This window comes from Lithobates pipiens, unplaced genomic scaffold, assembly GCF_037356315.1.
Source record: "Lithobates pipiens isolate NorthernLeopardFrog02 unplaced genomic scaffold, aLitPip1_a1.2 Scaffold_56, whole genome shotgun sequence".
Taxonomy (NCBI): Eukaryota; Metazoa; Chordata; class Amphibia; order Anura; family Ranidae; genus Lithobates; species Lithobates pipiens.
The window spans coordinates 1,794,997-1,809,291 of record NW_027507878.1 but is presented as its reverse complement, the minus strand read 5'-3'; positions in this window follow the sequence as shown (position 1 = coordinate 1,809,291).

Sequence of the window (14,295 nt, the reverse complement as noted above, 5' to 3'; positions counted from 1 at the left end):
CGCACTCCTCCACCACACCGGATCATACAACACCGCACTCCTCCACCACACAATACCGCACTCCTCCACCACACCGGATCATACAACACCGCACTCCTCCACCACACAATACCGCACTCCTCCACCACACCGGATCATACAACACCGCACTCCTCCACCACACAATACCGCACTCCTCCACCACACCGGATCATACAACACCGCACTCCTCCACCACACAATACCGCATTCCTCCACCACACCGGATCATACAATACCGCACTCCTCCACCACACCGGATCATACAACACCGCACTCCTCCACCACACAATACCGCACTCCTCCACCACACCGGATCATACAACACCGCACTCCTCCACCACACAATACCGCACTCCTCCACCACACCGGATCATACAATACCGCACTCCTCCACCACGCCTCATACCAAGTATCTCTAACATCAAACCATAGAATATCACATGCCTACACCGCGCTGGATCTCCGACAACACCGGATCATAGAATACCGCGCTCCTCCACCGTGTGTCACCCCAAGGTTCTCCGACAACAACGGATCAGAGATTACCATAGACCTCCTTCCCATAACAGACATGGCGTCTACCCAATTACCACAGATCCCCCCCTTCCCACAAATATAAAGTTGACCCTACGGATCTACGCCACCACCACAGATTCCCTTCCCCCACAGATATGAGGTTGCGCTCCATTACTATGACCCCCTTCCGAACTACCATAGATCCCCCCCGCCCACGAACATGAGATTGTGTCCCATTACTATAGATTCTCCCCTCCCCAACAGACATGGGGTTTAAGCCGCTACCATAGACCCCCTTCCCCCCCCCACAAACATGAGGTTGCTCCCCCATTACATCCCTGAACAGCTGCCTTGATGCCCCACCTCAGCCCCCCCCTCCCCCCCCCCCGGCTCCGGCACTCTTATCAGACCTGCATTATATGAATATGTGTGTGAAAAGTCACAAGTGAAGACAGGAAAGATCCGGAACCTTCCTCCGGCTGACGGGCGCCAGGAACAGTTCACAGGCAGAGACGGGCGAACGGTCACATGACCGCGGCTCGCCAAGCACCGGCCGGCCTCCGCATAAGAGGAATTCCTGAATGGATGCCAGAGACCCCTCCCCCCACCCCCACAGGTGAGCTCCGGGGGAGGGGAGTGCAGAGGGATTTACACATAATAAAAAAAAAGGCATATCTACGTTCAATGTCTCACATTTCATTCTTGTGACACAAAGAAAAAGAACAAACAAAATACAAAAAGAAAAAAAAAAAAAAAAAAAAAAAAGAACTACAGGAGAACAAGAGGAGCAAGGCTTGGGGGAAGGGGAGGGGAGTTCATTAGGGCTGATTAGCGGTAACGAAGGCTCCGCTCGCACTGTCGCAAGTCGTGCGACTTTTACACTCTCTGGTTCTCAAGCCGCATCAAAGTGCGGCAGGAACCTTTTCAAAATCGACAACGGGGTCCACTGAAAATGGGATGCGGCTTGTCATGTGACTTTGAAGTGAGAACGGAGCCTAAGGGGTTAATGGATACATCGGAATACATTGTACTCCTTTATATGGGGGGGGGAGGGGGGGGTCTCCTGCGGATGTCACATACAGATGGCGATCACACCTCCCATCTCCATAGAAATACCAGGAGACATCGTTACATTGTAATCATCGGAGATACTGGAAGACATCTGGATGTGTCGGCTCCCGCTGTGCGCAAAACACCGTCCTCAGCGCCGTCCTCAGCGCCGTCCTCACCCCGGCAAAGTGACCGCTCACCCCTAAACGTTTATATCACCCCAAAGGCAACAAAGCAGAAAAACGCGTCCAAAAGACGAAACTCAACACCAAAGAGGTGCCGGAGATTCTTTGTAGGGCAGCCCATTGGCATAGATGGATACACATACTCTCACCCGAAGACACACACACACACTCTCACCCGAAGACACACACACACACACTCTCACCCGAAGACACACACACACACACTCTCACCCGAAGACACACACACACACACTCTCACCCGAAGACACACACACACACACTCTCACCCGAAGACACACACACACACACTCTCACCCGAAGACACACACACACACACTCTCACCCGAAGACACACACACACACTCTCACCCGAAGACACACACACACATATACACACTCACCCGCACTCACTCGAAGACACACACTCACCCCCGAAGACACACACACTCACCCCCGAAGACACACACACTCACCCCCGAAGACACACACACTCACCCCCGAAGACACGCACACACACACTCACCCGAAGACGCACACACACTCACCCCCGAAGACACGCACACACACACTCACCCGAAGACACGCACACACACACTCACCCGAAGACGCACACACTCACCCGAAGACGCACACACTCACCCGAAGACGCACACACTCACCCGAAGACGCACACACTCACCCGAAGACGCACACACTCCCCCGAAGACACGCACACACACACTCACCCGAAGACGCACACACTCACCCGAAGACGCACACACTCACCCGAAGACGCACACACTCACCCGAAGACGCACACACTCACCCGAAGACGCACACACACACACTCACCCGAAGACGCACACACTCACCCGAAGACGCACACACTCACCCGAAGACGCACACTGAGCCCGGGTCGGGCAGAGGAGCTCCTCTTACCGTTGTCCCCGGAGGACGTCTCCCGAGTCTCCTGGTGGCAGGCAGCGGAGGTGCTGAGCTGGGCGCTGGCCAGGGGCCGGGGGCCCATCATGACGGGGCAGCTCTGGGCGTAGGTGATCAGAGATTTCCCAGCTTTCTGCAGGAAGGTCTGAGACACCCGGGACAGGAACGGGCAACGACGCACAATGGCCTCCATACTGGTCAGTGAGTCTGTTGGGGGGGAAATAAAAATAAAAATAAAATTACACAATGGAGGACAAATACCCCAAAACACCCTGAGAACCCAGATCACCACCCACCAATCAGATAGCGGGGATCTACTGGGGGGCGTCTATAAAAGGTCATCACTCATAGAGCGTGATCACTGCCGAATCCAACAATTGTCACTACTGATCAATCTGTGCATCCCCCCTACCCATCCATAGGAGGACTACCAGTCCCATCATCCCCCCCTCCCATCCTCTATAGGAGGACTACAAGTCCCATCACCCCCCCATCCTTTATAGGAGGACTACAAGTCCCATCACCCCCCCATCCTCTATAGGAGGACTACAAGTCCCATCATCCCCCCTACCCATCCTCTATAGGAGGACTACAAGTCCCATCATCCCCCCTACCCATCCTCTATAGGAGGACTACAAGTCCCATCATCCCCCCTACCCATCCTCTATAGGAGGACTACAAGTCCCATCATGCCCCCTACCCATCCTCTATAGGAGGACTACAAGTCCCATCATCCCCCCTCCCACCCTCTATAGGAGGACTACAAGTCCCATCATCCCCCATCCTCTAAAGGAGGGCTACAAGTCCCATCATCCCCCCTCCACCCTCTATAGGAGGACTACAAGTCCCATCATCCCCCCATCCTCTAAAGGAGGGCTACAAGTCCCATCATCCCCCCTCCCATCCTCTATAGGAGGACTACAAGTCCCATCATCCCCCCTCCCATCCTCTATAGGAGGACTACAAGTCCCATCATCCCCCCATCCTCTAAAGGAGGGCTACAAGTCCCATCATCCCCCCTCCCATCCTCTATAGGAGGACTACAAGTCCCATCATCCCCCCTATAGGAGGAGTCCTCCCCTCCCCCGCTCCTCACCTCTCTCTCGGTCTCTCGGTGTTTCTCCGGCAATGTCACCTGTTAATGAATCCTCTCCCGGTGTCCTCACCAAGTCTTCCCTTCGCCCCGACCGCCTATTGGTACGTCACCTCGCCCCGCCCCCTCCTCCAACCAATCCCCGCTGCCCGCGTCCCTGACTGACGCCCCCTCCCACCAATCCCTCCCCGCCGCCCATCCGCCAACCCCAGCCTGACGTCAGCCACTTCCGCCACACCCCCTTCTCCTTCATTCTGGGAGCTTAAAGGGCAACACCTGGAATGTCCGAGCGGCCATGTGTGATCCCGGCGGGGGGAAATGCCTGAATTGTGCAAGAAAAGGGAGAAAATACACCCAAATGTGACCAAAACAGTCCTCCAGCGCTGAAAATATGCAAGAAAAAGCTAACAAATGATCAACATACACCCAAAAAGAGCTAAAATCTTTAAAAGATGTCCAAAAAGAGCAAAAATCATCAAAATATGTCCAAAAAAGAGCAAAAATCATCAAAATTTGTCCAAAAAAGAGCAAAAATCATCAAAATATGTCCAAAAAGAGCTAAAATCATCAAAATTTGTCCAAAAATCATCAAAATTTGTCCAAAAAAATGCTTGAAATACACAAAAAAGTACACAAATGGAAAAAAAATATCAAAATTGCTAGAAATATGCACACAAAAGCACAAAAAATCATCAAAATACATACAAAAAAAAGCTCAAAATACATACAAAAAAAAGCTCAAAATACACCCAAAAAGTGCAACAATGCTGAAAATGCACACAAAAGTCCTTGAAATATGCACAGAAAGCACAAAATACATCCAAAAAATACTCGAAATATGCCCAATAAGTCCAACAATGCTGAAAATATGCAAAAAAAAATAAAAAATGATCAACATACACCCAAAAAGCACTAAAATTATCAAAATACGTCAGTAAAATAGCAAAAATGCTTGAAATACACAAAAAAAGTACACAACAAAATGGAAAACAATGCAAAATTGCTAGAAACATGCACACAAAAAAACACAAGAATCATCAAAATACATACAAGAAAAGCTACAAATGCACCTAAAAAATGCAAGGATGCTGAAAATACACACAAAAAAATGCTTGAATTATGCACAAAAACACAAAATACATCCAAAAAATGCTCGCAATATGCCCCATACATCCAACAATGATAAAAATATTCAAAATAAAAATAAAAATCTACATACACCAAAAAATCATTTAAATTATCCAAAATATGTCAGTAAAAGAGTAAAAATGCTTGAAATATGGAAAAAAAAGCTAAAAATACCCCAAAAACTGCACAAATGTCCAAAGTATGTCGAAAAAACTGCAAAATGTTCAAAATACATCTAAAAAGTGCAAAAAAAAAACTCTTGAAATAGGCAAAAAGTACACTTGCAAAATTGCTAGAAATATGCACGCAAAATGCACAAAAATCATCAAAATACATACAAAAAAAGCTCAAAATACACACAAAAAATGCAACAATGCTGAAAATACACACAAAAGTGCTTGAAATATGCACAAAAAAACAAAATACATCCAGAAAATGCTCAAAATGCTCAAAATACGCCCAACAAAGTGTAAGGTTCTGAAAATACATATATAAAAAAAAAAAGCACAAAATTATTAAAATACATTCAACAAATGTGCAAAAATACTCAAAATATGCACAAAAAAGTGCATCAATGCTCATAATACGCACAATAAAATATGCAGGAAAGCTCAAAAATGGTCAAAATACATACAAAAACGTATAAAAATAATCAAAGCATGTCTAAACTAAAAAAAAAAAAAGTGCAAACAAGTGCGTGAGATATACATAAAAAGTGCAAAAATGCTGAAAAAATGCAAAGAACAGCACACAAATCATCAAAATACATCCAAAAAAGTTCAAAATATCCCCAAAAATTGCAAAAGAAAAAGCTGAAAAATACACACAGAAAGCAGAAAAATTCTCGCATTAATCCTAAAAATGTGCAATTATAAAATATGCAAAAAAAAAGCTCAAAAATGATCAAAATACGCAGAAAGTTGTGCAAAAATGCTAATTTTTAAAAAATATTTAAGCAAAAAAACACAACACATAACCCAATTTTTGGGTTAAAATATAAAAGTTGATGTTATGCCGAATAAACAGATACCAAACATGTCACGCTTTAAAATCGTGCACGATTTTTTAAGCGTGACATGTTTGGTATCTGTTTATTCGGCGTAACATCAACTTTTATATTTTAACCCAAAAATTGGGTTATGTATTGTGTTTTTTTGCTTAAATAAAAGCACAAACCACGCAAATTTTGCTATCCATAGGCGGCGTTTAAAAAGCCTATTTTTTTATTGTTATTTATTTATTATGTTTTTTTTTTTGTTTTTTTATTACTATGTTATTCTTACACTGTTCTGTTATAATTTATTTATTTTTTATCACTTTTATTGATGTCAGAAGGAATGTAAACATCCGAATCGGTATTGGGACAGCTCCTCTTTATGGAGAGATCCCTCCTCTGCCCTTAAAAGCGTTCAAAAAATAAAGATCGGTGAGATTAAACGTTTCTGATTTTTAAAAGGGGCGCCGATTGCATTCAGGTAACCCGGAAGTGGTGTGAGGTCATCACTTCCGGGTTATTACATCATAGAACCGGGACAAAGCCGTTGTGGTCTTTATCCGGCTCTGTGATCAGCTGGCAGAAATGCCAGCTGGTTGATCGGGACTCTCGTGGGACGGGGGGGGGGGGGGGGGGATCCCGGCAAAGCCACGGAAGGCAGTGGGTGGGGGGGGGGGGGGAGAGTCCCCTCCCACTGCTTGCAAAAGCAATCCAGCAGCTAGTTAGCCACTCCGGTTGCCATTACAAGAATCATCCCGGTATAACCACTTAAAAAATAGTAATGATAAATTGATAAAGTAATAATAAAATAAATGATAATAAATAGAAATAATAAAGTGATAAAGTAATAAAAGTAATAATAAAAATGCATAATAATAATAATAATAATAATAAATATACATTTTAAAATAAATAATAATAAAAAAGTAATAAAAGTAATAATTAAATAATTAAAATTAAATAAATAGTAATAATAAAGCGAATAAAAAATAATAAAAATAAATACAAACAAACAAATAGTATTGACAAATTGATAAAGTAATAAAAGTAATAAAAATTAATAATATTAATAAAACTAAATATTAAAAATAAATGAACAGTAAAAATAATAATAAATAGTTAAAACAAAACTAAATAGTAATAATAAAGTAATACAAGTAATAATAAATAAAAAGTCATAATAAAGTGATAAAGTAATAAAAGTAATAATAAAAATTTATAATGATAGAAAATATGTGTATATTGGGAAAAACCCATAAAATAGGACTTTTAAGGATGTACGGCCGACACTGAGGTGAGCACACAAAATTTAATAACAATAATTTATTGAATATAAATTGTAAAATCACATACAAAGATAATCATATCTCATAATATAATCAATAGCATAGCATGATATACAAATTATAAAATTTGAAATGCCCAACGCATTTTGTGAAGTAATATTTCCGTTTCTTCAGGGAATGTCACATTATATCCGATTATCATTGAATTAAAAGATTATTAACACGCTATGCTATTTGCCATTACAATAATAAAAACACATATATATATATATATATATATATATATATATAATATATATATATATATATATATAAATAGTAATAATAAAGTAATAATTTAAATAATTAAAATTAAATAAATAGTAATAATAAAGTGATAAAGTAACAATAAAATAAATACAAATAAATAAATAGTAATAAGGTGATAAAGTAATAAAAGTAATACAAATTATTATTATTATTATTATTATTATTATTATTAATAATAATAATAATAATAATAATAATAATAATAAATAATCATAAAGAAATAATATTTATAAAAAATAATAAATAGTGATAAAGTAATAAAGTAATAAAAGTAATAATAATAATATAAATACATAATAATAATAATAATAATAATAATAATAATAATAATAATAATAATAATAATAATAAATAATATTAAAAAAATACATAAATAGTAACAATAAAGAAATAAAAGTAAAAATAATAAAACATAAATAAATAGTAAAAATGAGGCTTCAAATAGGATCAATGTCCCACTCCCTACAACTGGCAGTACTAAGGGCCACCTAGAACTCATTGTGGAGTAGCTCAGAGCGGCCGTCAGCTGGCTCATTATACTATAAATGGCAGGTTCACCCGTCCACATTCCTCAAGGAGATTAGGACAGGGAGGGGGGGAGGGGGGACGTATAATGAGCAGTTATTATGGTAAAGGTCTCCTGTAGGTACTTGTGAAGGTTCAGAGATCAGCTGACACAGGTCTCCTTGTACCCAGATTACAGGAGGAGAAATAATTACAATTAACGAGACTCATTATCCGCCTTCTCATGGCGAGCACCGACGCGTTCCGTCACGTCAGCAGCAACAGGGGACCTCTGTGCCTTCTGAGCACCAAACTCCCACAACAACTTCCCATCCAGTGACCTATATACTGATAATTACTCAACTGACAGGACATAATAAATGGGATATTGTTTAACCCTTTCATCCTCCAACACTGTACGCCCCCTATGGACCAGAGACGTTTTACATTTCTGCTATGGGCTTGTTTATTCAAAAGGATCTCCCCCCTTCCTAAACCCTGAAATCCCCCCCCCCAAAATATATTGTAGTGCTCACCCCCTGGAGGGGCCGCTGGACACAGACAGGTTCTCCCAACTTCCGGTCACACAAGCGCAGTCCCATACACACCGACAATGCAAGCTCAGTCTAGGGGAGCTCTGTTTTATTTCTGAAGAACTCCAACAGGAGCGAGGGTCAGGGTCAGGGAGGGGGGTCATAGTCAGGGAGGGGTTCCCGGGTCAGGGAGGGGTTCAGGGTCAGGGAGGGGGTCATAGTCAGGGAGGGGTTCAGGGAGGGGGTCATAGTCAGGGAGAGGTTCCGGGTCAGGGAGGGGTTCAGGGTCAGGGAGGGGGTCATAGTCAGGGAGGGGTTCAGGAAGGGGGTCATAGTCAGGGAGGGGTTCCGGGTCAGGGAGGGGTTCATAGTCAGGGAGGGGTTCAGGGTCAGGGAGGGGTTCAGGGGTCAGGGAGGGGGCCATAGTCAGGGAGGGGTTCAGGGAGGGGGTCATAGTCAGGGAGGGGTTCCGGGTCAGGGAGGGGTTCATAGTCAGGGAGGGGTTCAGGGTCAGGGAGGGGTTCAGGGTCAGGGAGGGGGTCATAGTCAGGGAGGGGTTCAGGGAGGGGGTCATAGTCAGGGAGGGGTTCCGGGTCAGGGAAGGGTTCAGGGTCAGGGAGGGATTCATAGTCAGGAGGGGTTCCAGGGTCAGGGAGGGGTTCATAGTCAGGGAGGGGTTCAGGGTCAGGGAGGGGTTCCGGGTCAGGGAGGGGTTCTGGGTCAGGGAGGGGTTCTGGGTCAGGGAGGGGTTCTGGGTCAGGGAGGGGTTCATAGTCAGGGAGGGGTTCATAGTCAGGGAGGGGTTCCGGGTCAGGGAGGGGTTCAGGGTCAGGGAGGGGTTCCGGGTCAGGGAGGGGTTCATAGTCAGGGAGGGGTTCAGGGACAGGGAGGGGTTCAGGGACAGGGAGGGGTTCATAGTCAGGGAGGGGTTCAGGGACAGGGAGGGGTTCAGGGACAGGGAGGGGTTCATAGTCAGGGAGGGGTTCATAGTCAGGGAGGGGTTCAGGGACAGGGAGGGGTTCATAGTCAGGGAGGGGTTCATAGTCAGGGAGGGGTTCCGGTTCAGGGAGGGGTTCCGGGTCAGGAAGGGGTTCCGGGTCAGGGAGGGGTTCATAGTCAGGGAGGGGTTCCGGGTCAGGGAGGGGTTCCGGGTCAGGGAGGGTTCATAGTCAGGGAGGGGTTCCGGGTCAGGGAGAGGTTTTGGGGTTAGGGAGGGGTTCTGGGTCAGGGAGTCTGATCCCCGACTCCCACCCCAATTCTCATCTGCCCAGTCTCCTCTGACCTCTGACATTAACAAGACATTTTCCTCCACACAACTGCCGCTCACTGGATATTTTCTCTTTTTCCCACCATTCTCTGTAATACAGAGAGATGGTTGTGTGTGAGAATCCCAGAAATACTCAGACCGGCCCGTCTGCCGCCAACAACCATGCCACCTTCAAAGTCACCCAGATCCCCTTTCCTCTTCATTCAGATGCTCAGTTTAGACTTTAGCAAGTCGTCTTCACCACTTCTAGATGCCGAAATGCATTGAGTTGCTGCCATGTAATTGGCTGATTAGCAATTTGCATTACCGAGCGATTGAAGAGGTGTACCTAATAAAGGTGTCCGGTGAGGGTATCTAGTGGGCAGTCTGGGAGCCTTTTTATGATCTTTATGAATTCTGAGTATTCAGGAAAAATTAGAAGGGAAACATACGAATAATAAACAGGCCATACGAGGGGGGGGGGGGCCTTCATATTATTGTCAGGGGGCCCCACTGTACATAGTTACACTGTTCTCTGTTACAATGTATGTGATCACAAGGCCCTCGGAGGGCGCTGTTTCCGGACTGCGCCCCGGTAACGCTTCCCCCCCGACCCGTACCAGGTGACCCGCCAACGGGAACCGCGTTTTTCCTCTAAAATAAAAAAGGTCAGATGTGCGCATTCCAAGAATCCGAAATATGAAAAGTGATCCGCACTGAGGATCTAGATCACCCCGGATCACCCCGGATCACCCCCCGGATCACCCCGGATCACCCCCCGGATCGCCCCGGATCACCACGGATCACCTCGGATCACCCCGGATCACCCCCCGGATCACCCCCGGATCACCCCCCCGGATCACCCCGGATCACCACGGATCACCTCGGATCACCCCGGATCACCCCCCGGATCACCCCGGATCACCCCGGATCACCCCCCGGATCACCCCCCGGATCACCCCGGATCACCCCCCGGATCACCTCGGATCACCCCCCGGATCACCCCCCGGATCACCCCGGATCACCCCCCGGATCACCTCGGATCACCCCGGATCACCCCCCGGATCACCCCCGGATCACCCCGGATCACCCCCGGATCACCTCGACCACCCCCCCGGATCACCCCCCGGATCACCCCCGGATCACCCCCCTGGATCACCCCCCGGATCACCCCGGATCACCCCGGATCACCCCCCGGATCACCCCGGATCACCCCGGATTACCCCCCGGATCACCCCGGATCACCCCCCGGATCACCCCCCGTGCAGCACGTCGTGCCGAAAAAATCATTTGTTTTTGTTTCATTCGTTGATTTATTTTTCTGATCAATTCGAAAATACAAAAAACAGAAAAAATGAACGAAAATCCAAAAATTGCAAATAATAACGAACTAATAATAATAACTATTAACGTCTTCAGATCCGCGCTATAGCTGAATGACGGCTACAGCACGGACCTACGTTGCTGGGAAGTACATCAATAGACGTCCTCCTGTGCCCAAGCGGCCTGTGCGCCCCCTGCAGGGCACATGCGGTGCGCTCTGTGATCAGCGGGTCTATGAAACTCGGCTGATCACAGATCGGAGTAAGGGGTTAGTCCCAACCCCTTACCACATGATCGGCTGTCAGCCAATGACAGCTGATCATGTTATGTAAATATCAGTGCCCATCAGTGTTACCTACCAGTACCCATCAGTGCCACCTATCAGTGCCCATCAGTGTTACCTACCAGTACCCATCAGTGCCACCTATCAGTGCCCATCAGTGTTACCTACCAGTGCCCATTAGTGCCACCTATCAGTGCCCATCAGTGCCACCTATCAGTGCCCATCAGTGCCATCTATTAGTGGCACCTAGCAGTAACACCAATCAGTGCCATCAATCAGGGTGGGGATAGGGGGTGGGGACCGGGGTTGGGAGTCGAAATCGGGGAGGGGGTCGGGGTGGGGATTGGGGGTGGGGATCGGAGGTGGGGATTGGGGGGTTGAGGATCAGGGTGGGTGTCGGGGGTGGGGATTGGAACGTGGGGATTGGGGTTGGGGATTGGGGGGTCGGGGATCAGGGTGGGTGTCGGGGGTGGGTATCGGGGACGAGGCTCTCAGGTATTATGGGTGACAGGTGATGATCACATGACAGCCAACAAAGTCCCAGAACAATGAGAAAATCTGACATTCGCGGTAAAGAAAACATTGGAAACCGTCACCTGAATAGAGAAATGTGATCCTAAGAGAAGAAATCGGAGATTCCAAACCTTCTGGTGAGAAAATCAGATCGTTATTTGCAGTTTCAGGTGATTGTGAAGGCAGAAGGTGAATTCTATAAAACACCTTCTGAGTGTAGCAGCCGCCCCCCCCCCCCAATACTTACCTGAGCCCCCTCTAGATCCAGCAATGTTGAAAGAGAGACTCGGCTGTGCGGGACTCTCCCTCCTGATTGGCTCCCGCTGCCGTCAAAGTCAGTAAGCCAATGAGGAGAGACCAGGGGCGGGGTGACCCATGTCTGAATGGACATAGGGAGCTGCGGCTTGACTCAGGTGCCCCCATAGCAAGCTGCTTGCTGTGGAAGGGGGGGGGGGCACTCAACAGGAGGGAGGGGCCAGGAGGGAGGGGCCAGGAGCGCCGAACAGGGACCACAGAAGAGGAGGATCGGGGCTGGTCTGTGCAAAACCATTACAGAGCAGGTAAATGTGACATGTTTGTTATTTAAAAAAAGAGAGACTTTAATCCGTTCTGTGCACAAAAGTAAAAAATCTTCTGAGTGCAACTCCCCCCCCCCCCCAGTTCTCCCTGCCCAGCCCCCCATACTTACCTGAGCCGTGCCTGAGAGCAGAAGCTCTCTCCCCCCTCACTGGCTCAGAGGAAGGCAGTGGGAGCCATTAGCAAAAGCATGTAGGCATAGGACACACCTCCTGCCACGCCCCCTTAAAGGAGAATTATACAAAAAAATCATTGGTTAAACCCACAAGTGCTTTTTTTTTACCCTTTCTATTCCTTTATATTGACTTTTGGAATTTACAAATCCGGCCATTTTGAAATCAGATGAAAGGTTTAACACTGGGAAACACTTTTTGATAGACAGGATAGCCCTCCAAATCTGGGATAGCCCCCCAAATCCGGGATAGTCCCTCAAATCCGGGATAGTCCCTCCAAATCCGGGATAGCCCCCCCAAATCCAGGATAGTCCCTCCAAATCCGGGATAGCCCCCCCCCAAATCCGGGATAGTCCCTCCAAATCCCAGATAGTCCCCCCAAATCTGGGACAGTCCCTCCAAATCTGGGATCGCCCTCCAAATCCTGGAGAGCCCTTCAAATCCAGGATAGTCCCTCCACATCTGGGATAGTCCCTCCAAATCCGGGATAGTCCCCCCAAATCCGGGATAATCCCCCCCCCAAATCTGGGATCGCCCTCCAAATCCGGGATAGTCCCTCCAAATCCGGGATAGCCCCCCCAAATCCGGGATAGTCCCTCCAAATCCCAGATAGTCCCCCCAAATCTGGGACAGTCCCTCCAAATCTGGGATCGCCCTCCAAATCCGGGAGAGCCCTCCAAATCCAGGATAGCCCTTCAAATCCAGGAGAGTCCCTCCACATCTGGGATAGTCCCCCCAAATCCGGGATAATCCCCCCCCCCAAATCTGGGATCGCCCTCCAAATCCGGGATAGTCCCTCCAAATCCGGGATAGCCCCCCCAAATCCGGGATAGTCCCTCCAAATCCCAGATAGTCCCCCCAAATCTGGGACAGTCCCTCCAAATCTGGGATCGCCCTCCAAATCCGGGAGAGCCCTCCAAATCCAGGATAGCCCTTCAAATCCAGGAGAGTCCCTCCACATCTGGGATAGTCCCCCCAAATCCGGGATAATCCCCCCCCCCAAATCTGGGATCGCCCTCCAAATCCGGGATAGTCCCTCCAAATCCCAGATAGTCCCCCCAAATCTGGGACAGTCCCTCCAAATCTGGGATCGCCCTCCAAATCCGGGAGAGCCCTCCAAATCCAGGATAGCCCTTCAAATCCAGGAGAGTTCCTCCACATCTGGGATAGTCCCTCCAAATCCGGGATAATCCCCCCCAAATCTGGGATCGCCCTCCAAATCCGGGCTAGTCCCTCCAAATCCGAGATAGCCCTCCAAATCCGGGACAGTTGAGAGCTATGTGTAGTTGTGCCTGCAGCGTACATGAATCCACAAAGGACATGCACAGTGTAGGGGGGGGGGGGGATAAAATATAACCAAAGCGCGGGAAAAGTAACAAAAATGAATCATGCAATACTATTTTAATTACAATGATTTACAAGTAAGGCGGCTGCCATAAGAGACCGCATGTGACAGAATGATGTGGTGAGTAGCGGCATACCAAGCCGGGAGCACTGTGAAAAACCTGCTAACTCTTCACATACAAATCAGTGAACTTTCTCTGGTAGAGAAATTCCAGCCAATCACAGAGTGACTTCACTTCTTATCAGGAAATGTTTAGAAGGAAAAGATGTTCCTGTCTGATAGCGGCGGGACGTGCG